At 38.5% G+C, this 27,717-nt stretch overlaps 1 protein-coding gene across 2 annotated transcripts in view; it reads right to left on the bottom strand.

Moving 5' to 3' along the window:
* LOC137099388 (carbonic anhydrase-related protein 10-like) overlaps positions 1-27,717 on the bottom strand; it is a 100,087-nt gene that overhangs the window by 17,009 nt on the left and 55,361 nt on the right. The window lies entirely within an intron of this gene.

Raw genomic sequence — 27,717 nt, 5'->3', positions numbered from 1 at the left:
CTTCGGTATGACATGACAAGTGTTTAGGCTAAACAGCAGCAGTTTTGTCAAAAATACTCCACACCTCAAGGAAACTGCAGTTGCAGCATTAGAAATTAAGGATCTGTGTGGCATTTATCAATTGTACAAAATTAGTCTTTATAGCAATACTTGCTAATAAACAAATGCTTATTAGTCATCTTGACTAGAGTTTTATAAGATGAATACCTGTCATTTCAGCAGCTGGTAAGCTTAGAACAATGATTAGAAAGTTGTGAAAAGCTAGCGTGTGTCTGTCCTAAGGCAACAAAATCAACTTACCAGAGGTTTGAAAGCTCCCTAATTAGCTCTAATAAATTTGCTTTAGAGGTCCTGATTGTTAATGTGCGTTTATGGCTAATAAATGAAAATTACAAAGGCTTGCCTGGATTAATGATCCATCCTACTATTCAGTTTGATGTGAGCTTGAGAGGTGGCAGACTGATGGCTTAGGGTGGAAAATGCATCATATTATGTTTTTCATTTTTCTGACACAAAATTGAAAAATTAGCAGATCAGCAACATCAGCTTCACTGCTGCATCCATGTCAACTAAGAGCCATTCACGCACAGTACTCAGGTGTAAGTCATCAATGTAGGTATGCATGTAAAACTGAAGAAAAATCCCCAGAGCATAAAATATGGACCTTGCATTCCAAGCAAATCAAGAACAGGAGGTGATACAACCTGTGCAGACAGCTGGATTAATTTAAATACAAGATCTGTTCTGTTAGACAAATGTAAGAAAGTAAAATATGTAATGTAAATGTAGGTAGCTACACTATTAACGCCACTTTTATTTGGCTGTACAGGAATTTTAAGTTGAGTAAAAATGCTCTGAAGAGTGAAAGCTCCAAGGCAAAAATGAAAACTAATCAATGAGTCATTAATGAAAACTAAAATGTCTTTGGTTGACAAAAAAAGTAACAAACATCTAAGAATTTGTAAGGTATGAGCTGATTAAACAGACCAAATAGCTGAAGGGCTTTTGGCTCTTTTTGGCTTTGGTCAATTGGCAATTTTTCTTTTTGAAAAAATTAAAGCTGAAAACATATAATAACTATATTTCTTCTTATTTTACAGATCATTGTATCATTTTTACTTTAGCTGTAAAACCTATTCAGCTTTTAAAATATTTTCTTAGAATGTAGGCACCATCAATCCAAAGCCTATATTTTTTAGGTTGAGTGTGAGTAAACTGCAGATTGATTTATATTCTGCATCAACTACTCTGGGTATAAAGCTGGGTCATTGCCCTATTTTCTTGGTTCTCTTTATTTACTGTGTCTGAAAAAAGACTGATTACATGGATTAATTACGATTTTGGTTACTCATATGACTGCTGATAACACATACGCCATTAATACGCTGCATGCGCATCATAACCATTATACATGTTATATAACATTGACATTATATATTCATTACTGTTGCTGACGAAGAAGCAGTCTCTCTTTGTTTAATTGTGGCAGGCCACTGCTGGAGCAGTATTGAACAAAAATCATTACTCACCATCTTGAAATCTGTTTATATCCTAATCCTTAAAGAAAGCACAAGGGGCTTGTAAGTGGGTGACTTTAACATTCATGTAGATGCTGACAGTAACTGCCTCAGCACTTCATTTTATTCATTATTAGATTCAATCGGTTTTTCCCAAAATGTAAATAAACCCACTCACTGTTTTACTCACACGTTAGACCTTGTCCTTACGTAGGAATTGTAGCGGATAATTTAACTATTAACTATATTTGACTATATTTCCTCACAACTCTCTTCTGTCTGAGCATTTTCTAATAACATTTGAATTTACAATAACGGACTATACAGCAGTTAGGGAAAAATTCCACTGTAACAGATGCTTAAGTGAAAAAGTTGTAAACAAATTTAAAGAAATGATTCTTTCATCATTTGCTTCACCATTTGTCAATACAATGAAAAGTAGCCACCTTAATGTTAGTCCTACACAAGTTGATTATCTTGTTGACAATTCTGCAGCTTCACTACATTCAATAGTCGATAGTGTTGCCCCTATGAAAGAGAAGGCAGTAAACCAGAAGAGGTGATCTCCATGGTATAGTTCACAAACACGCAACTTAAAACAGGCAACATGAAAGTTAGAAAGGAAGTGGTGTTCCAGAAATCTAGAAGAATCTCACTTAGCCTGGAAAAACAGTTTAAAAATGTACAAAAATGCTCTCTGTGATGCCAGAACAACATATTCTATCTATCATTAATAGAAGAAAACAAGAACAACCCCCAGTTTCTGTTCAGCACTGTAGCCAGGCTGACTAAGAGCCAAAGTTCTGTTGAGCCTAGTTTTCCCTTAACTCTGAGCAGCAATAACTTCATGACTTTCTTTACTAATAAAATTGTAGCTATTAGAGAAAGAATTCACCAGATCCTCCCCCAAATATTTTAGATAGATCTTCATGTACAGCAGTGCTAGAGTCATCGATAAGGCCCCAATCCCTGTTACACTGTTTTTTACCCATAGATCTCTCTGAGCTAACTTCAATTATTACCTCATCTAAACCAACAACCTGTCTGCTAGACCCTATTCCAACTAAGCTGCTCAAGGAAGCTTTACCCTTAATAGATACATTCATATTAGATATCATAAATCTATCTTTAGAAACAGGCTATGTACCACAGGCCTATAAGGTAGCTGTAATTAAACCATTACTTAAAAAACCCTGTCTTGACCAGGTGTTTCAGCCAATTACAGACCAATATCTAATCTCCCCTTTATTTCTAAAATAATTGAAAAAGTAGTGACAAAACAATTATGTGATCACCTTTTCTGGGAATAATTTCTATGAAGACTTTCAGTCAGGATTTAGAGTTCATCATAGTACAGAAACAGCACTGGTAAAAGTCACCAACGATCTTCTCATGGCCTCAGATAATGGACTCATCTCTATACTTGTTCTGTTAGATCTTAGTGCTGCATTCGATACCATTGATCACAACATTTTATTACAGAGACTAGAACATGAAATTGAGATTAAAGGAACTGCACTAGGTTGGTTTAAATCTTATCTATCTGATATACTTTAATTTGTTCATGTTAATGATGAATCCTTCATGCATGTTAGCTATGGAGTTCCACAAGGCTCTGTGTTAGGACCAATACTTTTTACTTTATATATGTCTCCTTTAGGCAACATTATTAGAAAACACTCTATACATTTCCACTGCTATGCTGATGATACCCAGCTATATTTATCTATCAAATCAGATGGAAAAAATCAGTTAATCAAGCTTCAAGCCTACAAGACACAAAGGCCTGGATGTCCCACAAATTTTTACTTCTAAATTATAACAAAACTGAAGTCATAGTATTTGGGCCCAAAAATCTCAAAAATATGATGTCCAACCATATTGTTACTCTACTGCAATGAACCTTGGATAACCTTGTTATTATTGACCAGGATTTGTCCTTTACTTCACATATAAAACAAATCTCTACAACAGCCTTCTTTTACCTACGGATCATTGCCAAAATTAGGAGCATCCTGTCTCAAAGTGATGCTGTAAAGCTAGTCAATGCATTTGTCGTTTTGGATAAAAGCGTCTGCTAAATGACTAAATGTAAATGTAAATGTTGTTACTTCTAGGTTGGACTACTGTAATTCCCTACTTTCAGGATGCCCCAGTAACTAAAGAGCCTGCAATTAATCCAAAATGCTGCAGCAAGAGTGCTGACTGGAACTAGCAAGAGAGATCATATTTCACCTTTACTAGCTTCTCTCAATTGGCTTCCCATTAAATTTATCCTGACCGAATAGAATTTTAAACCTTGCACCTTACAGGGGGCAGGGTTTAAAATTCTATTTCTATATATAAAGGTCTGAACGGTCAGGCTCCATCATATATAGAAGACCTCATAGCATCATCATCCCAGTAGACCACTTTGATCTCAGAATGCAGGCCTACTTGTGGTTTCCAAAATTTCCAAAAGTAGATTGGGAGGCAGAGCCTTTAGCTATCAAGCTCCTCTCCTGTGGAACCAGCTCCCAGTTCTGATTCAGGAAGGAGACACCCTCTCTACTTTTAAGTCTAGGCTCAAAACATTCCTCTTTAATAAAGCTTATAGTTAGTTATACTTATGCTGCCATAGGCTTAGACTGCTGGGGGACCCACCCCCCCGATGCACTGAGCTCCTTTCCTCCTCTTGACCATCTCTCTTCTCCTGTCACCCCGCAATTGTCACCACTGTATGACATTAACTCTGTGCGTTTTCTCTTGTAGTTGTCTTTCTCCTTCTCTGTCTCCCTCTCTCTCTCCCTTTCTGCAGGTGTCTCCAGGCTTTGAAGCTGTGTGTCTTCCAGCGTGCAGCTACTGGTCCTACCAACCTGCCCGATGTTTTGTTGTTGGTTTTGTTGCTCTTTTTCTTATGTCTTTTCACTTTCCACTCACCCCAACCAGTCAAAGCAAATGGCTCCCCACCCTGAGCCCGGTTCTGCTGGAGGTTTCTTCCATTAAAGGGAGTTTAGGGAGTTTTTCCTCTCCATTGTTGCCTAGGGCTTGCTCAAGGGGAAAATGTTGGGTTCTCTCTATACATCTTTATAGTCTTGACTTAATTCTGTAAAGTGCCTTGAGATGACTTTGTTGTGAAATTGCGCTTTATAAATAAACTTGAATTTAATTGAATTGAATTAAGAGGCTAAGGATTTAGATTCCAAAAATGACAGATTTTCACTCTGCTACATCACTGTTACGTCAGCACAGAAGCTACGCACTGTAATGACTACTGCAAAATTATTCAAACACTGTAGTAAATTGTTAAGTCTGATTAATTGCACCGGTTCATGAATATTTGTATATTTGTAAGATTGAATAATTAACATAATCACTACCCCAGAAAATACAATATATGATTAGTTCTTATGATTAGTTAGAAATTCTGATGTAGCAGTAATGTAATGACATTAAAATGGGCTTTAAATGCCTGGTTTACAGCTGTACTAGAACAGTATTAATGGTTTGAGCTTGGGGCAAAAGGGTGAAGAATTGGCTAGCCCTGTCCCCGAACAGTGAGAACCTCCTGGGTTTAGACCTCTTTGGTGTCTGTGTATGACCCTGTGATGGACCAGTTATCTGCATGTCAGCTAGGATAGGTTTCAGCCCATGACCCTCAAAAGGATACACAGCTAAGATAATGGATAGATGGTCTAAGTTTAGATGCCATAAAAACATCTCACTAAAACAAACTGGCCCATGGCCTGTGGCAGTTACAAAGAGACCTGGACAATCACTTTTAGGCGAATGTAATTTTTAAGCAAATAGGTCAACAATTCAGGGATACCAGCTTCTCAAATGAGAAAATTTGCCAGGTTTTCTATAACTGTAAACTCAATAATCGATCTGAATATGAGGGCTAATTTATATGTCAGTGATTAAAGATCAGAGATGAAAGAAGGATGAATAGAGTCATAAACAGAGAAGTACTGAAGGCACACATTTTAACACAACAATAACCTGAAACAAACAGCCAAAACACCACACGTCTGTCCTTAGTTGGTTTAACTAAAACTTAGGCTTAAACCCCACAGAATATCTGTAGGGAGAGACCTGAGGGTGAAAGTCACATCACATAAGTAAAGACTAGTGCGGGGGTGACTGCAGCTCAGGAAGGTTGAGTGGTCGTCAACCAATCTCATAGTTGTTGGTTTGATCCCCGGCTCCTCAGGTCACATGTCGAAATGTCCTTGAGCAAGAACCTGATCCCCAACTTAGTTGCTCCCGGTGAGTGTTGGCCAGCTGCATAGCAGCTCCCCCATCTGTGTATGAGTGTGTGTGTGATTGTGAGTGTGAATGGGTGAATGAGAAGCAGTGTAAAGTGCTTTGAGTGCCAATAGGTAGAAAAGTGCTATATAAGTGCAGAACATTTACCATTTAGTGCTATATAAGTGCTTTAGTAAATGACGGAATGTACTTAGTTACATTCCACCACTGTTTTTCAGCATTTTTGTTTGGACAACAAATTACATTAGTGTAGCCTAGAGATGTTTGTGATCATAATTGCCCAGTAATACACATTTGTGATATCCAGCTTCCTGGTTATTGAACTACTTGAGTGTAATGAGGCTTAAATATGAAAATGTATTTCCTATTTGCTTTTAAGGAGTAAATGCATTATTTAAAATAAAAATACAGATATTAATTAGTGCACCTGATTTATTAATCTAGTAATCACCTATGTCTGTCTCCTAAATTTTTGTTCTCCGTTATTGGGGCCTTCGTAGACCATGGTTGGTTCTTAAGTCAAGCATGTTTCCTTCTGTAATGAAAACAACAGACCATCTGTATATGACTGGTTTCCAATCAAATAGAAAATATTGATGCCCAGTATGCAAAAAAGCCCTACAAATGTCTGTACAAACATCGACTGGAGTAAGCCAATCCCTGCTGTCATTAGACAACAGGTGAGGTAAAACCTGAACAAATCGCCAGTCTGACACAGACAGAAAGAAAACCACCACTCACGATTCACATCTAGAGGCAATATATTCACTTTTTAGCTGCTTGTCTTTGGAAACACATGAAGACACAGAGAAAAAAAGCAGTTTAAGTTTAAGCAGCTGGCCTTTTGACTATGAGGTGGGAGTGATAACCACTTCACTACTGTGCCACGCGTAAAAGACCTACAAGTACCTAAAAGATAAAAACCAGCACAACAAATGAACATGTGGTATGAAAAAGAAGAATCTTCAGCTTTACATGAAGGCTGTTGAAAGATCAGTGCATTAACCAAAGAAAAATGAATTTGAGACCTTATCCCGTAATTAGGACATACGGCTCTCGTAATTATGAGAAATGGAGTTTGTAAATGTGAGTTATGTTTCTTGTCATTATGCGATACAGGACTTTATTTCAAAACCTGCCTTAGATTAATCAGGTTTTTAGGATGTCTTTAGTATCACAGTAGTTCTGTGATAGTTTTTAATACTTCCTCTATAGTAAAACAAAATCGATAGATAATTCGGTGGACTTAAGTTTTTCAAAATGTAGACAAATAGGCTATAAAGCGAGGTTCAATTTGCAGCATACAGTATATCGCTGTATGTTTTTTTCTGAGGCAGGAATTTAAAGGCTACACTTCAGAACATGTGAACTCATAACTCATAAGTACGAGATCCGTTTCTCGTAATTATGAGATCCATAGTTCTGTAACTCGTATTTACGAGATCCGGGTATCCGTATGAGCTAGGGTCTCTGATTTTTTTCTTTGGTCAACGCAATGCACCGCCATACATTCTGGATATGAATTTTATATAATGTATGTCTTAAGGATCCATATAAGAGTTTCTCCACATTTCTTTTGTAGCAGGGGTGGCTGTTGGTCATTCCAGTTGATTGATTAGTCCATTTCCACTGCTGCTCCATGGTGAAACAAATGTCCTGATCTTAATCCTATAGAAAATTTGTGGGCAGAGCCATGGGCAAGCAAGGCGTCCAGTTCTGTCATAAGGGATGGGCAAACTATTGTGAGAATCTTGTGGTCAGTAAAAGGCAAAATATCACAAACTTAAAAAAAAATCTGTAAAAATAACTACTTGTTTTTATAAACCTCGGTGTCCGTACAAAATCCATTAAAATCTGTATTCACAATCATTCATATTTTCATATATTCATGTTTTCATGCCTGGGGAAATACTGTACATCTGAATACATTTAACAGTCCCCTCTAAAAGCAATGCTGTTGCTGTGTGCTGAAGACATTTGGGTTTAAGATCAAAATATGGATATGAGAATAAATTTCCGATGGTTGTTTGATGGTATTATTACCTTAATATGTTACAACCAAAATAGATGATAGCACCTTTATTATCAAATGTATAAAAGTAAACGTATTGGAACAATAAATAAAACATCTGTTTGCAAATCAAATAACATGCATTTATCTCTATATGTGAAGATTTTTCAATCCTAAACCCAAATGTCTTCATTTTACAGCAAATACAAATTAATTGGCTTTACATTCCCAGGATCTTTGGAGGGGACTGTGAATGTGTTGAACACAGTGTCTACACCAAAAGGGTTCAACTTAGTGTCGTGTCGATCTTGCAGCAAAAATGCTTACACACAATCTGTAGCATATTTACAGTACCTGGTACCTGGTGTATTAAGCTGTGACTGTTTCTAAATTGTGACTGACCTTCATTTTGAATTGGACATAATATCTCCTGTATACATATACTTGCAGCACTGAGACTGCTGTTGCTCTCCAAATGTGCTGCTTATGTTACACCTTCTGTAAATGTAAATGTTCTGCACTTATATAGCACTTTCTACGTATTGGTACTCAAAGCGCTTTACACCGCTTCTTATTCACCCATTCACACTCACAATCACACACACACTCAAACACCGATGGGGGAGCTGCTATGCAGCTGGCCAACGCTCACCAGGAGCCACTAAGTTGGGGTTCAGTGTCTTGCTCAAGGACACTTCGACATTTGACCGGAGGAGCCGGGGATAGAACCAACAACAACCGCTCTACCTTCCTGCGCCACAGTCGCCCAATCTTCTGTGTAGACACAACTTTAGAATGAAGTGATGTGATCTTTATTTGTAATTAAGTTTCTAACCCGACCTCAATTAAATGAATAAAAGTCGTGTAGATCAATGTATTTTGCAGTTCTTCTGTGTGTTTTCAATTCAGGATATCTCACAGTACTCTTCAAGCTTAAGTTATGCGAATTTGAAGAAACTTTTCTACTGTAATTTAGTTTAAATATACAATATTGTATTTTATTTGTACTTGTTTGTACTTTATGCTTGTACTCTAATTCTACAAAAATGAAACAATTAAATATTGTTTTATTTTAAAAACACATTTTTTTAACATTATGTATTTATATAAGTTTAAAGTCTGGGATGATTTTAATCTGTTTTATAGTATAGTACAGTATTTTAAGAGAATTATTTTTTCTTCAAAAATAAAATTGTTATTTTACAATCTTGAGCATGAATTATTAGTGCTGTCATTTTATTGAAGGGGTTTGAGCAAAGTAATTTTGCTAAAATCTGTTTCTCTGTAAATTCTTTTAGGAAATAAATAAATTTATGGGATTTGCACTTAATTTAAATTAGGTAGCATTTTTTTTTTTTTTTTGCCTTAATTTTACGGGGTTTGTTTGGTTCTCAGTCCTAAGAGCCTAAGAGATTGAGAAACCCTGCATTAGAAGATGAGGTCACTGAACAGCATATTGAACTTGGTAGTTACATGTGGGGGATCCCTGCAGTGGACTGAGAAAAACAAGTCAAACATACTCTTAGTAACCCAGCATAAACAGGTCTAAGCTGTTTGATGTGCAGTCCTGGAAAACCAAACCAGAGTGAGGCAAATCTTCAAAGACTTTGCCTATTTTCAAGCATGTGATGAATCAAAAGTACTGTATGGACAGAGTCAAGACAAGAGAGTTGAAAGAGACAAAGAGACAAGAGAGGGGGATATAAAAAGGGAATTCCAAAGAAATACTGAAGAAAAGCCGTTGCCTATAGAAAATAAAAATATTATATACTGCACATGGAGGGTTAAATAAGGAATGGCAAGGAAAAAAATGAGACAATAACAATGCGAGGTGGATGGAAAAGGTAAAGAATAGAGAAATGGGAGACTTGAGGGACTTTTAAGACACCAGTTAAAAAAAGGAATTATAATAGTAGCATCTGGATCAGATAGAATCCCCTTCAAATTAATTAGAACAGCGAGGCTAATTTATTTGATTTCCTCCTCTCAGGCTTGCCTTAGTTTGTACCATATCCTTTAGATTCCTCTTTTGTATCTCCTCGTTTAGAGTGATTTTCCATTTATAGATTAGCTTCCTCCTTGAAAGTGATTTTTGTTAGTTTGAGTGTTAGTTTTCTTAGTGTTAGCAATCTGTTTATTATAGTGTTTGTTATAGTGCTTATACTGTTTGTAGTGAGACTTTCTATGTTCCTTTTGTTTTTCTGTTCTCCCCGGCATGCGCGCTGAGAAACTATTGTATATTAAGAAGTCTTGTTAATAAAAGTATATTTATTATTGCACTCTCGACATGGCTCGAGTCCTGCTTTTGGCTCTGGCCATCCCAGGTGCCACACCCCAACAGAGTAACAAGATGGTAGGTACCTGCTGTAAAACTGACCAAAATTTGAAGATGAAATAAGTCACTATCAATATAAATAGATAAATATTTATTTAATATTTTATTTTGTAGCAGTTGCAAGGCACATAATCCCTGCAAAGGATGGATTTGCTGCACATGGGGGATAATGTTTGTTAAAAAACATGTCGACCACGTTTTGAAGTCCAGTGGAGTGATGCATCTGCTTGCTGTCTTTTTGGTCATTTTGGACAACAAAGAAGGTTTAAGGCACATAAAAACATGTCTCACACATAGTGAATGTGCCAGTAGCTGGTGGGTGGCCTGTCAAACCAAAACTATGGGCTGATAATGAATCAGCCATGAATCATTAATGGCATGTTAAAATGGAATTGGCTCACAAGCTAATCCAGGCTGCAGATTGACAAGAAACCATCATGAGCAGAGAAGAATTAATGAATGGCGATTGTAGATGATATTATTAATTTTGACAAAGTTACCCTTTAAACCTTTTTTATTCTTTGAGGGTTGGAATTTGTAATTAGTATAAATATATGACTTAAGATTTCAGTGGCTATAAGAATGGCATGAAAACAGACTGAAAGGAAAGGTTCTCACGATGCTAATATATTTAAAAACTAGTACATGCTTAAATGTTAGACTACAAAGAACTGATAGGAGAAAATAGGACGGTCGTTTTTTACTTTGAGGAATGCCATGGATTATTGTTTTCAGTAAAATGTCCTAAAAAAGAGGGATGGAACTTCATACCATTATCACTAACAGATTTAATCGAAAGAGTAAATGTTACTCACAAAGACCGATAAATGAGAGTCAGTCAAACAATTTCACATTCAGGGGGAAAATTATAAATGGAAATAGACTTAGCAGAAATGTCATAGAGACAGGCAGAATAATAATGAGAAAAAGAAAAACACGATGAAAGGTTTGAGAGAAAAATACATTAAAGTTCTTAAACATTGGAACAATGATAATTGTTTTTGGCATTTGGCCTCTGTACACCACCACATTGAATTTGAAATGAAACAATGACTCTAAGTGCTTTAATTGGACAATATGAGGTCTTTCAAATATGATGGAGCTTGACCATTAAGAGCTTTGTATTTAAGAGGATGGTTTTAAATTATATTTTATGGAAAGCCAATGGAGAGAAATTAATGGAGGAGAAATATGATGCTACTTGCTAATTCCAGTCAGTCATTTTCAATTAAAGGCTTTTTGTGGAGTTAGTAGGATACACCAAAGGTAGGGAATTACAGTAGTCTGATCTAGAAGTCACTTTGAGACAGGATGCTCCAATATTCTCCATATGGAAGTAGGGTGTTCTAGAGATTTGTTTTATGTGCAAGGAAAAGGACAAATCCTGGTCAAAAATTACTCCAAGGTTTGTAACAGCAGTATTGAAGGCCAACGTTACGCCATCTAAATTAACTATATTGTTAGACAGCATATTTCTCTTATTTTTACGTCCAAATACGATAATTTCAATTTAATTTTTGTCTGAAGTTAGAAGTAGAAAATTATTGGATTGTCCATGTTTTTCCACAATATTTTCTCTCAAATCCACAGACACCTCTTTACACTCCATGCTCAGTGTGACACGACACAAAGACAACAGGTTGTAAGTGTGATTACTATATTGTCCAAACCTGTTACCTGCCACAGGTGTGTCTAAATACAAACGACTGTAAGTTTGTAAGTTTATTGTAAGTTTATTTCTTACAATTTGCACAAGCTCCCAATAATTTAGTCCACTCCAGTTCTGTGTGAATTTTTATCAAGATTAACTTTTTCTCTGTCTTTTTGTGTTGTTCCAGTGCAAACAAGAACAATAAGCACATGAAAACCAAAACATTTCCAATTCAAACATTTTCTGACAGAATTGCAAGGGTGCCAAGTTTTTTGGCCATGACTGTCTATACTGTATATCCTAACATAGCCTTGTGAAACTCCATAACTAAGTTTTGTGTGAGCATAGAAGATTTGTCATTAACATGAGCAAATTGGAATCTGTCTGATAGATAAGATTTAAACCATCCTAGTGCCGTTCTTTTAATCCCAACTACATGTTCTAGTCTTAAAATATTGTGGTCAGTGGTGTCAAATGCATCCCTAAGGTCTAACAGGACGAGTATAGACACAAATCCATTATCTGAAGCATAGAGAAGTTTGTTTGTGACTTTCACCATTTCTGTTTCTGTGCTGTGATGTCTTCTTCTGTTTATGTACAGGTTTGATTACAGGAACTTATATGCCTTTGGTACATAGCCAACTTAGCTAACTTCAAGTTTGACCTCATCTAAACCAACAACCTGTCTGCTAGACCCTATTCCAACTAAGCTGCTCAAGGAAGCTTTACCCTTAATAGATACGTTCATATTAGATATCATCAATCTATCTTTAGAAACAGGCTATGTACCACAGGCCTATAAGGTAGCTGTAATTAAACCACTACTTAAAAAACCCTGTCTTGACCCAGGTGTTTCAGCCAATTACAGACCAATATCTAATCTCCACTTTATTTCTAAAATCCTTGAAAAAGTAGTCATAAAACAATTATGTGATCACCTTCATAGGAATAATTTGTATGAAGACTTTCAGTCAGGATTTAGAGTTCATCATAGTACAGAAACAGCACTGGTAAAAGTCACCAACGATCTTCTCATGGCCTCAGATAATGGACTCGTCTCTATACTTGTTCTGTTAGATCTTAGTGCCGCATTTGATACCATTGATCATAACATTTTATTACAGAGACTGGATCATGAAATTGGGATTAAAGGAACTGTACTAGGTTGGTTGAAATCTTATCTATCTGATAGACTTCAATTTGTTCATGTTAATGATGAATCCTCCATGCACACAAAGGTTAGCTATGGAGTTCCATAAGGCTCTGTGTTAGGACCAATACTTTTTAATTATAAAAATATATGTCTCCTTTAGGCTACATTATTAGAAAACACTCTATAAATTTCCACTGCTACGCTGATGATACCCAGCTATATTTATGTATGGAACCAGATGAAAAAAAATCAATTAATCAAACTTCAAGCCTACAAGACACAAAGGCCTGAATGTCCCACAATGTTTTACTTCTAAACTCAGACAAAACTGAAGTCATAGTATTTGGGCCCAAAAGTCTCAGAGATACGATGTCCAACCATATTGTTACACTAGATGGCATAAGTCTGGCCTCCAGTACTACTGCAAGGAACCTTTGAGTTATTTTTGACCAGGATTTGTCCTTTACCTCACATATAAAACAACTTTCCAAAACAGCCTTCTTCCACTTACGGAACATTGCCAAAATTAGGAGCATCCCGTCTCAAAGTGATGCAGAAAAACTAGTCCATGCATTTGTTACTTCTAGGTTGGACTACTGTAATTCCCTACTTTCAGGATGCCCCAGTAACTAAAGAGCCTGCAATTAATCCAAAATGCTTTAACAAGAGTGCTGACTGGAATTAGCAAGAGAGATCTGAACGCTCTGAACAGTAAGGCCTCATAGCACCTACATCCCAGTAGACCACTTCGATCTCAGAATGCAGGTCTACTTGTGCTTCCCAGAATTTCCAAAGATACAATGGGAGGCAGCGCCTTTAGCTATCAAGCTCCTCTCCTGTAGAACCAGCTCCCAGTTCTGATTCGGGAAGCAGACACGCTCTTTACTTTTAAGCCTACGCTTAAAACCTTCCTCTTTGATAAAGCTTATAGTTAGTTATAGCCTTAGACTGCTGGGGGACCACCCCCCACTGCACTGACCTCCTTTCCACATGACATTAACTCTGTGTGTTTTCTCCCGTAGTTGTCTTTCTCTTTCTCTGTCTCCCTCTCTCTGTCCCTTTCTGCAGGTGTCCCTGGCTTTGAAGCTGTGTGTCTTTAAGTGTGCAGCTACTGGTCCTACCAACCTGCCCAATATTTTGTGGTTGCTTTTGTTGCTCTTTTTCTTTTCTCTCTCCACTCCCTCTAACTGGTCAAGGCAGATGGCTGCCCACCCTGAGCCCGGTTCTGCTAGAGGTTTCTTCCGTTAAAGGGAGTTTTTCCTCTCCACTGTTTCATAAGGATTGCTCAAGGGGGAATTGTTAGGTTCTCTCTATACATCTTTATAATCTTGATTTTATTCTGTAAAGTGCCTTGAGATGACTTTGTTGTGAATTAGCGCTATATAAATAAAGTTGAATTGAATTGCTGAACATGAAAATCTATCTGTAATATTTGTGGGGAGGATCTGGTGAATTCTTTCTCTAATAGCTAAAATTTTTTTTCTAATGAAAGTCATGAAGTCATTGCTGCTCAAAATAAAAGGAAAACCATATTCAACAGAACTATGGCTTTTAGTCAGCCAGGCTACAGTGCTGAAAGGAACTGGGAGTTGTTCTTGTTTTCCTCTAATAATGATGAAAAATATGCTGTTCTGGCATTACGGAGGACTTTTTTATACATTATTAAACTGTTTTTCCAGGCTAAGCATTAATCTTCTAAATGAATTGAACCCCACTTCCTTTCTAACTTTCTTGAAATCTGCTTGAAGCTGCGCATTTGTGAATTTTACCATGTAGGTCATCTCCTCTGATTAACAATATCAAGTATTGTATGCAGTGAGGCATCCGAATTATCAACAAGATAATACCCATGGTATTGAAACATGACACGAAAATCTTGAAAAAATAATTTCCTTAATGTGTTCTTATTATTTTCAGATAAGCACCTGCTATAGTAAAATTGTTTTCTAACTGCTGTATAGTACATTATTGTAAATTCAAATATTAATAAAAATGGTCAGATCAAATTATCAGTTTTAATGCCTTAGGTAGGACATCCTCTAGAGTGTGACTAAAAGACTGAGTGGGTTTTTTTTACATTTTGGGAAAAACTATCGAATCTACTAATGAGTTGCATGCAGTGTTGAGGCAGTTACTGTCAGCATCTACATGAATCTTAATGTCACCCACTATAATGACTTTATCTGTACTAAGCACTAAAGCGAATAGAAAATCTGAAAATTCAATCAAAAACTCTAAATAAGGGACTAAAAGACAATACACAATAACCATATGAAGTGGTTTTCCAGTTTGGATGTGAAAGGCAAAGAGTAAGCCTCTCAGATGAGTTATAACTATGTTTAAGTCTGGGGTTCATTAATAAGCTATTAACACACACATTTTTTGTGGCTCATAAATTAAAGAATAAATAGCCAACGAGCAGTTTCATGGCCATAGTGTGGCCTGTTCTCGTTACTCCATGACTTATCAAGAAGGTAAAATGTCTCTAGGTGGTTCTGAGTCTTATTATTGCATTTGTTAGCTGGTCACTGGAACTCAACATGAGGTCTAAACGAGGTGAAAAAACAAAATAACCCACCAGAGACAAAGCAAAAACACTAGGAGTGGCCAATATATCAGACCTCCAAAAGCATCATCACATCATCTGTCAAACATAGTGGAGGTAGTGCTCTGCTTTGCCTGCTCTTTAACAGGATTATGCTGCTGAAGGTAAATAATTTCCAATCACTTGCCTCCTCTAAGATCCTAGCTATATGCGCATGATAAAGTGGCACATCTCCTACCACAATAATCCATACATAAAAGATATTTTCTGCCTGTTTTTTCAGCTGGGTGGTATGTTATGTATTTGTGATGAAGTGTAAAGTGCCATATTCTCAATGTGTTTCACCTACTCTAATTCCAGCCAGAGAGAGACACACTCAGTCTCAAAACACACTCAGTCTTTGAGACTTTCCTAAAGTCTCATACTTTTAGCTTGGTACATTTACAAAGTACTTTTTCAACATGCACAACAACATATTATATGTTCTGTCTCTAGGTCATTTATATTACATCACATTTGTGCCAAGTCCTTGGTTTTGGGAGCTGGCATATTACTTGTGAAAGTCAAGTGTATTTTTCCTTTTGTAATTAAATTCATGTTCTGTTTCCAGATCTACTATTCTGATATCCAAAACTAAGTCGACTAACTATGTTGATTCTCAAAGCCAAAAAGCAATGTGGGGTTTTAGTGGATTGAATGTACTGCACATTAAAAAAAATTGTCTGTCTGGTTGCTAATTCCGGGGCCTGGAATAATTTGACAATGATTTTGTCACAAGAAGAGCAGTTAGCCCATGTGACCTTCAGCTAGAGTGTATCTAATAAACTAATGTTATTAGCTTCCAGGAGTTATGCAGATCTAATACAATTTCCTCTTTGTTATCTGCTGTTTTCACACAAAGAATACATCTCTGTGGTCTGAATTCACTGCATGCTTGCCTTCAAAAGCTTGAAACTGCTTTCCCCCAACTCTACTCAAATATGAAATTGCCTCAAGGACTTTGAGTTAAAAGTATATAGGTCAGTAGAATCTCTGGTCTTAGGGTTATATAGCTGCTTGCTTATTCAATGTGTTGAGTTCCACAGAGAGTGCAGGCCTGCAAAGCTAGCTTCATTTACAATAGCAGCCATTTTTACCTGGGTTTGTGAAATTGTACTGCCTATTGCAGTACAAGTTTGATTACTTGCAGCTAAGATCTTTTTCACGCTTGTCATTCTGTTAAGTTAGTAAGTAGTGTTTATTATTGAGGTCGAAGTTGGTGGTGAAGTTGTAAACGAGTGCATTATAAGAAGAGGTGGTTCTAATGTTTTGGGCACCTTATTCATTTTAAATAGGGTGGCCAATCATAAAAAAATATTAAGTTACCTTAATTTGAAAAAAAAATGTTATATTATAAAATATTCTAATCTTAATATTCTATTATATTATCTATTAATTTACTTTTATATCTTTTATAATATTTCAGGTACAATTCCTATAAACATTTGCAGGGAACAGAGGTGATGAGAATGTGATCGGCAGATTTGGTCTTCAGGACAGGAACGCAGAAGGACAGATGGTGGTAGACTTCGCAAAAGAATGGAAATGGCTGTAGTGAACACTTTCTTCCAGAAAAGGCAGGAACATAGGGTGACGTACAAGAGCGGAGGTAGGAGCACTCAGGTGGTCTACTTCTTGTGTAGATGTTGTAATCGGAAAAAGATCAGTGACTGTAAAGTATTGGTTGGGGAGAGTGTAGCCAGGAAACACAGGATTGGTTGTGTGTAAAATGACTCTGGTGGTGAAGAAGATGAAGAGGAACAGAGCAGAGGATGAAGTGGTGGAAGTTAAAAAAGGAGGAATGTTGTGTAGTTTTCAGGGAGGAGCTGAGACAGACTCTGGGTGGTCAGGAAGTGCTTCCAGATGACTGGACCACTACAGCTAATGTGATCAGGGAGACAGGTAGGAGGGTACTCGGTGTGTCATCTGAAAAGAGGAAAGTTAACAAGGAGACTTGGTGGTGGAATGAGGAAGTTCAGGAGTGTATACAGAGGAAGAGGTTAGCTAAGAAGAAGTGGGACACTGAGAGGACAGAAGAGAGTAGACAGGAGTACAGGGAGATGCAGCGTAAGGTGAAGGTAGAGGTGGCAAAGACCAAACAAAGAGCATATGAGGACTTGTATGTTAGGTTGGACACTAAAGAGGGAGATGGTGGATTTGTACAGGTTGGCCAGACAAAGAGATAGAGATGGGAAGAATGTGCAGCAGGTTAGTGTGATTAAAGATAACGATGGAAATGTATTGACAGGTGCCAGGAGTGTGATGGGAAGATGGAAGGAGAACTTTGAAGAGTTGATCAATGAGGAAAATGGAAGGGAACAAAGAGTAGAAGAGGTGACTGGTGTGGAGCAGGAAGTAGCAAAGATTAGTAAGAGTGAAGTGAGGAGGACATTGAAGAGTAAGAACAGCGGAAAGGCAGTTGGTCCTGATAACAAACCTGTGGAGGTATGGAAGTGTCTAGGAGAGGTGGCAGGAGAGTTTCTGACTAGTTTGTTTAACAAGATCTTGGAGAGTGAGAGGATGCTGAGGACTGGAGGAGAAGTGTATTGGTGCCAATTTTTAAGAACAAGGGAGATTTGCAGAGCTGTGGCAACTACAGAGGAATAAAGCTGATGAGCCAAACAATGAAGTTGTGGGAAAGAGTAGTGGAAGCTCGGCTAAGGGCAGAGGTGAACATTTGTGAGCAGCAATATGGTTTCATGCCTAGAAAGAGTCCAACAGATGCAGTAGTTGCTTTGAGGATGCTGATGGAGAAGGACAGAAAAGGTCAGAGGGAGTTGCATTGTGTCTTCGTAGATGTAGAGAAAGCGTAGGGTCAACGGTTCAGAGCAACGGACAGTGTGGAAAAGAGATAAAGAGCACAAGCAGGTTGGAACGGGTGGAGAAAAGTGTCAGGTGTGTTGTGTGATAAAAGAGAATCAGCGAGAATGAAAGGAAAGATGTTCAAGACGGTGGTGAGACCAGAGATGTTGTTCGGCTTAGAGACAGTGACACTGAAGAAAAGACAGCAGGCAGAGCTGGAGGTAGCAGAGCTTAAGATGTTGAGGTTCTCTTTGGGAGTGACGAGGATGGACAGGATCAGGAATGAGGACATGAGAGGGACAGCTCATGTTAGATGTGTTGGAGATAAAGTCAGAGAGGCCAGATTGAGGTGGTTTGGACATGTTCAGAGGAGAAACTGTGAATATATCGGTAGAAGGATGCTGAGGTTGTCTAGAGGAAGACCAAAGAGGACATTTATGGATGTAGTAAGAGAGGACAGGAAGTCAGTAGGTGTGAGAGAAGAAGATGCAGAGGACAGGGTTAGATGGAGGCACATGATTCGCTGTGGCGACCCTGGAAAGGGAACAGCCGAAAGGAAAAGAAGAAGAATGTGTATGAAACATAATTGGGAAAAAAGAAAAATGTCATTAATCAATAGGTTCACAACTTTATTGTTTTATATTTAGAAACATATTTTGAGCAACATACATTCTGTAAAGGATGAAGGGTTTTGCTTACAACAAAACCAAGTCAAAATAAACTAAAGTGATGGCCAGTTTTAAAAAGAAAATACTTTCAATGTAAGCACAATCAGGAAAGAAATGGTCAAACATTATTGGATTGCAAATTTTTGGTGCCACTGCATTATAAAAAGAAGTAACAGAAGGTCTATTGCATATTTACTGCAGCCTAGAAGCTTTTCAGTAGGTCTATATTTATAAGTCTCAGCTGACTCAGAATTTCTGTCCTCTGTCAGCCTGTCTGCAGACACATGTGTAAAGTCAGTGCATGGCATCAACTTTGCTGAAATCAATAGTAAGTTAAACTTTACAAAAAACAGCGAGCTAACCCTTTTAGTTTTAAGGGAATTCATCTCAATGCACAACTTATATTTCAACCCAGTGACTTTTAAAATCCTGAATACTAAATTGTACTGGGTTTAAAAGCGAGGACAAGGCCAAGTCTGTCATGTGAATAAACAGCCTTGCTCTAGTTTATAGTGGATTTGCTACTTTGTAAAGTGAAAGTCAACACTGTATTTCTTCTTTTTATATCATTACGGTTGGTTTTATTCATTACTGCTCATTAATGAGGTTATTGTAATTCTTCATTAAATTACAGTTAGTGTACTACCTTAATTAAAAAAATTTTTACTTTGTCATGAAAGTAAAACGTTCTAAAACACCCTGTTGAAGTTTCAATTGTGAATCCACAAGTTATTTTCCTTAACATTCTGGGACAGACTTCAGTTTACAGATTGACATACTATAAGAAAATATTCAGCTTCCAAATTCTTCTATTTTTCTATGATTCTAAACCTAATTCAGATCTTTACATAACATTTGACATAAAACAAAGGCAACACAAGCAAAAATAACTATACTGTACACTACCACTATCCTCAATAATTACAGTTAGAAAACCTGGAGTCGACACAAGGAAATGAAAATGGTTCAGCAGGTATTACAAGGATTCTTGCCTTGCAAAAAATGAGATCTCAGGAGAACTATGATCTAGAGTTGTTAATTTGTATGTAGCTGATTGTTGTTACAGAGGAATCACGTCTACAGTTAGAAAATGTATCTATACAGAGAGATGGTTTGATATTGTGACCACCCCCCATAGAAGCAGCCACCCAGCCAAGATCACTCCAAAGGCACAATGCAGAAAGCTCAATGAGGTAAAAAAAGAAAATATCGGGGCTGCTTATCGTCTCTGTTCATAAGTCAACCATGCTCAAAACATTGAGCAGGCATGGTAATTATGGCAGGACACCGCCGAGCTTTTTAAAAATACTTTGTAGCAACACTACTGAGAAATGTCTTGTAGATAGATAAAACAAAGATAGAATTGTTTGGAAAGAACACACAGCACTACATATGGCATAAACAGAAATTGAAAACATTATGCCAACAGTGAAGTACAGTGATTGGGACTGCTTTGCTGCCTCTGGGACAAGACCATTTGCCACTGTGGAGGAGAAAATAGGTTCCCAAGTCTATCAATGTATCTAACAGGATAATGTCAAGGTGGCTGTCTGCAAGCTGAAGCTCCGAAAAAGCCTGGTGATGCATCAGGAAGATGACCGTAAACACCAAAGTCAATGTGAGCCTTTCTGTAAGGAAGAATGGTCTAAAAGTCTTCTTGAACATGGATGAGTATAATCAAAAACTACACTAAGTACTTCTTTGAGGTTATTGGTGGCAAGGTTTGTTTAACCAGTTATTAAAATACTGTTGTAATCATTTTTTCCACCATCATTTTGTATGTTTAATGGGTGTATTCAATAAAGACATGAACAACCATAAGTGTTTGTTTTTTACTAGTTTAAAAATGTTGTGTTTATTGATACTCTTTGGTAAAGACCAGATCCAAAGTACTAAGTAATACAAAGTACTAATTATTGCCTTTATAAATGAGCGATTCAGTTTGTTTTTTAACAATATGAAATTAATAATGCACAAAATGCTTAAAATGTAAAAGAGTATAATTTGTCTCTGGGCCTTAAAGATCAAATTCATTCTCTCATTTAACTGAATACTGTTAATTAATATTCAGTGCCACATATAATTAAATGGAATTTAATAAAGAAATCCAAATTGTCACTAGATTAGTTAATGAGAAACTGTCAGAAAGGTTCAATTACTGCCTGACTAAGTCAATACAAGTCTCACTGTTTGAATGTGTGTGTGTGTGTGTGTGTGTGTGTGTGTGTGTGTGTGTGGGTGAAAAACAAGTCTTTTTGTAGTTAAATCAGCATTTAAGAAGGACATGGCTAATTCTCTCTCTCACACACGAACACATGCATGCGCACACGCACACGCACACGCACACGTCTATTCTATTAGTAAAATGTCATCGTGCTGCAGAGCTTACAAAGTCTTCTACAACAGCCATTTGTCATATTTGGATGCTTTATCACACCTTTGTGTAGCATCATTTTGCTGCAAATGTGAAGGTCACTCTGTCACTGCATCAGATAGAAATTAAACTGACGGCCTATTCAGAGCAACATGCCCATGAGTTGACATATAATAGACTACACAGTGATGAAATTGTTGATTGCCTTTAAATAACATCCACCACTGAAGCCATGATGTCCAATCCAACCGCAAGGGGACACAAGCCAGTGTCTTCTTGTGCCAGACCCAAGTCTGGAGAAATGCAAAGGGTTCTGTCAGGAAGGGCATTCGACATTAAACACACGCCAAATTAAAAATGCGAATCACTGAAAATGACTCCCATACCGGATCGTTCGGGGCCTGGGTTAACAACAACTGCCACGGTGCTGTTGATGTAAAGGGTACCGTTGGAAATTGGAATACTGCTGGTCAAAAAAGGAGAGGAGGAAGGTGTGTTCGTAGGTAGAGAGAGAAGAGGAAAGCTAAGAATGTAGGACTGACAGTAGGGACTTTGAATGTTGGTACTGTGACAGGGAAGACTAGAGAGTTGATCGACATGATGCAGAGAAGGAAGGTGGACATACTGTGTGTCCAGGAGACCAGGTGGAAAGGTAGCAAGACTAGAAGCTTAGGAGCAGGGTTCAAGTTGTTTTACAATGGGTCAGATAGGAGGAGAAATGGAGTAGGAGTTATCCTGAAAGAGGAGTTTGTGAGGAATGTTCTAGAGGTGAAAAGAGTATCAAATATTTTGAGTCTGAGGCTGGAAATTGAAGGTGTGATGTAGAATGTGAGTTAAAAGAGAAATTCTGGAGTGAGTTAGATGAAGTGATGCAGAGCATCACCAGAGGTGAGAGAGTGGTGATTGGTGCAGATTCTGGTGGTTAGGAAGATGAAGAGGACTAAGGCAGAGCAGAGGAGGAAGTGGTGGAAGTTGAAAAAGGAAGAGTGTTTGTGCAGTTTTCAGGGAGGAGCTGAGACAGACTCTGGGTGGTCAGGAAGTGCTTCCAGATGACTGGACCACTACAGCTAATGTGATCAGGGAGACAGGTAGGAAGGTTGACAAGGAGACTTGGTGGTTGAATGAGGAAGTTCAGGAGTGTGTACAGAGGTTAGCTAAGAAGAAGTGTGACAGTGAGAGGACAGAAGAGAGTAGACAGGAGTACAGTGAGATACAGCATAAGGTGAAGGTAGAGGTGGCAAAGCCCAAAAAAAGAGCATATGAGGACTTGTATGTTCAGTTGGACAATAAAGAGGGAGAGGTGGATTTGTACAGGTTGGCCAGACAAAGAGATAGAGATGGAAAGGATGTGCAGCAGGTTAGTGTGATTAAAGATAAGGATGGAAATGTATTGACAGGTGCCAGGAGTGTGATGGGAAGATGGAAGGAGAACTTTGAAGAGTTGATGAATGAGGAAAATGAAAGGGAACGAAGAGTAGAAGAGGTGACTGGTGTGGAGCAGGAAGTAGCAAAGATTAGTAAGAGTGAAGTGAGGAGGACGTTGAAGAGGATGAAGAGTGGAAAGGCAGTTGGTCCTGATGACATAGCTGTGGAGGTATGGAAGTGTCTAGGAGAGGTGGCAGTAGAGTTTGTGACTTGTTTATTTAACAAGATCTTGGAGAGTGAGAGGATGCTGAGGACTGGAGGAGAAGTGTACTGGTGCTTATTTTTAAGAATAAGGGAGATGAGCAGAGCTGTGGCAACTACAGAGGAATAAAGCTGATGAGCCAAACAATGAAGTTGTGGGAAAGAGTAGTGGAAGCTCGGCTAAGGGCAGAGGTGAACATTTGTGAGCAGCAATATGGTTTCATGCCTAGAAAGAGTCCAACAGATGCAGTATTTGCTTTGAGGATGCTGATGGAGAAATACAGAGAAGGTCATAGGGAGTTGTATTGTGTCTTCGTAGATTTAGAGAAAGCGTATGACAGGGTGCAGAGAGAGGAGCTGTGGTATTGTATGAGGACGTCTGGAGCGGCAGAGAAATATGTTAGAGTGGTGCAGGACATGTATGAGAGCTGTAAGACAGTGGTGAGGTGCTGTAGGTGTGACAGAGGAGTTCAAGGTGGAGGAGGGTCTACATCAAGGATCAACTCTGAGCACCTTCTTGTTTGCTCTGGTGATGGACAGCCTGACAGATGAGGTTAGACAGGAATCTCCATGGACTATAATGTTTGCAGATGACATTGTGATTTGTAGTGAGAGCAGGGAGCAGGTGGAGGAAAATCTAGAGAGGTGGAGGTCTGCTCTGGAAAACAGAGGAATGAAGCTTAGCCGCAGCAAGACAGAATACATGTGTGTCAATGAGAGGGACCCAGGTGGAACAGTGAGGTTACAGGGAGCAGAGGTGAAGAAGGTGCAGGACTTTAAGTACTTAGGGTCAATGGAGAGTGTGGAAAAGAGGTGAAGAGGCGAGTGCAGGCAGGTTTGAACGGGTGGAGAAAAGTGTCAGGTGTGTTGTGTGATAAAAGAGTATCAGCGAGAATGAAAGGAAAGATGTTAAAGACGGTGGTGAGACCAGAGATGTTGTTCGGCTTAGAGACAGTGACACTGAAGAAAAGACAGGAGGCAGAGCTGGAGGTAGAAGAGCTTAAGATGTTGAGGTTCTATTTGCGAGGGACGAGGATGGACAGGATCAGGAATGAGTAGGGGCAACTGTGGCACAGGAAGGTAGAGTGGTTGTCCACCAATGTCACAGTTGTTGGTTCAATCCCCACCTCCTCCAGTCACATGTTGAAGTGTCCTTGAGCAAGACACTGAACCCCAACTTAGTTGCTCCCGGTGAGTGTTGGCCAGCTGCATAGCAGCTCCCCCATCGGTGTATGAGTATGAGTGTGTGTGTGATTGTGAGTGTGGCCATAATGAGGTGGTTTGGAGACGTTCAGAGGAGAGATGGTGAATACGTCTGTAGAAGGACGCTGAGGTTGGAGCTGCCAGGCAGGAGGTCTACAGGAAGACCAAAGAGGAGATTTATGGATGTAGTGAGGGAGGACATGAAGTTAGTTGGTGTTAGAGAACAGGATGCAGAGGATAGAGGCACATGATTCGCTGTGGCGACCCCTGAAAGCGAACAGTCGAAAGGAAAAGAAGAAGACTGAAGCCATGACGTCCAAGTCATGAGCTCATGGGAAATGACTGACAGTCTATTAACTACTGAGGGTTCAAATAGTGAAATAGTTCTCCTGCTCTAAAGCTCTCAGGGACAAAACCACCTTGGCCCCAACATGCTTCAACTACTCTCTTAATAAAAATGTGTAAACCCTTGCATGGGTACACAAGCACTCCCACTTTAATTTATTTTTCATAAGTGACATTCACAAAAATTTCACTTTGATTTGAACTTCTTAACTTATACTTCCTTGCAAAAAAGTTGTTTATACATTCTGCATTTGACATACGATTAGTCATAGTCCTATTTTGTTACATTCAAACCAATTTGAATGTATACACTTCTCTTCAGTTAGCACTTTATTATCAGCTGGTTATGTAAACAAGACCATTCTTTCACATGTCAGAAGGGGTGAACCACATTCAGTCTCCACACGCTTTATCCACGTTGCCTGCAATGTCTTTTGTAATCCAGCAGATGCCGCTATTAAGCGATACACCAACACAGTGTCAACACTGTCACAGCACAGTTGGGGAACTGTGCCATACACTCTATGAAGTGTCATCTACCCATCACTATAATTAACTGAGGAAAGTATAATTGGCAGATTAGTATAGTACATTTAAATAAGCAAGCATTTGGGTGGACTTTTGTTATCCACCTGTGCTGCTGTACAAAGCTGTTTAGTAGTGGTCAACCAACAAAGATCCCACCAAGAGTATGTTGTGTAAGAGTGCAGGTCACAGGAAACCCAAGGGTAATGTCTAGAAAAGGCCTCTCTTCCACGGATTAATAGCAATTTAGTCCACAATCAGGAAAAGACTGAACAACAGTGGTGTATAGAGAGCTGCAAGAAAGAAGCTACAAACACTATCTACAGTGTAACTGAGACCTGATGTGCAGGGTTGAGGTTACTGCTGGTTAACATTTGCCATAGACAAATGTTCACAAAGAGACACAGTACAGAGTACATACATAATACTTACATAATACTTATTGACATGGTCTGTTCAAAAGAAAATTCACAGGGTATATGGGCTTGCAAAATTTTAGAATCCCCCTGCTTACTTTTGCCCTAAAATCACTAGTTCCACCCCTGTTCGAAGGATCAGTGTAAACAGATGCACAGGCCCTTTACAAGAATACGTTTGATGAAATGTCCAAGCTCTTCAGCTGAGTTTGTGCAGTATTTACTGTACATTTTACAGGCGGCTGGAGGCAGCTGTAGCTTAGTTGGTAAGGCAGTTGACCATGGACCACAGGGTCAGTTGTTCAATACCTGCTCCCGGCTTTATGTCGAAGTGTCCTTGGGCAAGACACTGAACCCCAAAATTGCTCCCGGTGAGTCAGGTGAGCTCCTTGCATGGCAGCCACTGCCATCGGTGTGTGTGTGTGTGAATGGGTCAAATGCATTTAACATTGTAAAGCGCTTTGAATAAAAGCGCTTTATACGCGACTCTTTACTATTTATTTACCATTTTGGGCGTCCTGTGTGTCTATGTATACAAAAGTGTGAAAACAGTGAGGATTACTGTACAAATGCATGTAAACATATCCTGTGAAATTCCAAGCAACAAAGAAATCTGTCACTGACAATGGAAGCCAAAGCAGCTGATATCTTGTGCAACAGCTTCTGAGGAAACTTAATTACAATCTAGAGCATGAGACTGCATACTGGTGCATACTGGTGCACTAGACACCTACACAAAGTCAAAGGCGTCCAGTTTTATTTTAACTATAACCTACGGATACACCCACAAGCAAAAAACAGCTACACAAACACACGGTCTCACATTTGTCCTTGCCTTTAGACATAAGTGTCACACACACTGTACAAATGCTTTCCATCTCTCTTTTCTCATTATACTTTCAAACACACACACACACACACACACACAGAGAGACAGATGGCAATGCTATGTGCTCTCACTCAGCAGATGCACAAGAGCATTAATCATAAAACAGAGAATTTAGGTCCTACTACAGCTGTGGTGTTTCCTGTTAAAAGACCTGATTACTGTCTCTCCTGAACATCAAAAACAGCTCAGTCTTTTCAGCTAGTACAGATGGGCCACATCAGATCAAAAGGAATATGGCATTTGAAAACAAAATGTGTCATTTAAAACAAAAAAAAAAAACTCTGTAAGCCCCAATGGTGACAAGGAAAAAAGTACATTACTGAGCCAAAATGTTGCTGGTTGCTTTTTTATTAAATAGATTTGTAAAACTTTGCAGCAATGCACTGGAGTCACACATAGTAGTAGTAATGACAAATCACATTGTCTTTTTGAGTGTTATGCCCTCTGGTGTGGTCCTATTTTCCTCTCCTGTGCTGCAACACTATTTTAAACACATCTATGACATATTATTCAAATAATGTTGATTGCATTCTCCCTAATCATTACAAACAGAACTACTTTTAAATAACCTAAAAACAGTAAGGAGACAGATTTCCGTACACTATAGCAGGGCACTCGCCATCGCCTTTTCTCACAGCCTGCAGCGACAGTCCAATGTATTGGATGTAATGTACACATTATAATAAAAGACTTAATATTTAAATGGCATTACATTTATTCTGGCCCGTAGCCTCATCATCTGGAACTTACTTTCAGTCAGTTTATTATGTTAGGTTCTTCGTATAAGGAAGTTCTGCAGATTAGATATCCTGTGCAGGAGAGACGAATAAACTGAATACTGAACACATGTAATAAACTTATATTATTTATCACGGATCATTTTTGGATGCTCCACCATATGGTGGTGTTTATGTTCTGGTGAACAGGAAGCAGCATGGGCACTGTGAACAATCTTCAGCTACTTCAGGCCTATACCCAGCAAGCTGTGATGCACTGTGTGTTCTGACACCCTATAAAGTCTAACCTTTGGGATATATATGAGTGCTCTGTGCAATGACATACCTGGAAATCTAGGAATGTATTTTTACAACTCTATAATAATAAGCAAATTCCCTGCTTTGCACCCTGGTGATGTATATGAACATGCACCTCTGCACAGGATTGAATAACACCTTGCATTCATTTTGAGTTTTGTCTCATTCCCTTTGCTATTCCAAACCGAAATATCTATAAAATACAACTTAATTCTCCATTTAACAGGTTAGATCCCCAAAGATGTCTCATGCTGACACTGAATGTAATCTTGATTTTTGTTGGTAGCTTCCAGCTGTTCCAGCCTGAAACTAGAGTGCACATTTACTCCCACAGCA

Source organism: Channa argus, chromosome 15, assembly GCF_033026475.1.
Source record: "Channa argus isolate prfri chromosome 15, Channa argus male v1.0, whole genome shotgun sequence".
Taxonomy (NCBI): Eukaryota; Metazoa; Chordata; class Actinopteri; order Anabantiformes; family Channidae; genus Channa; species Channa argus.
This window is presented reverse-complemented; position numbering and strand designations above follow the sequence as displayed.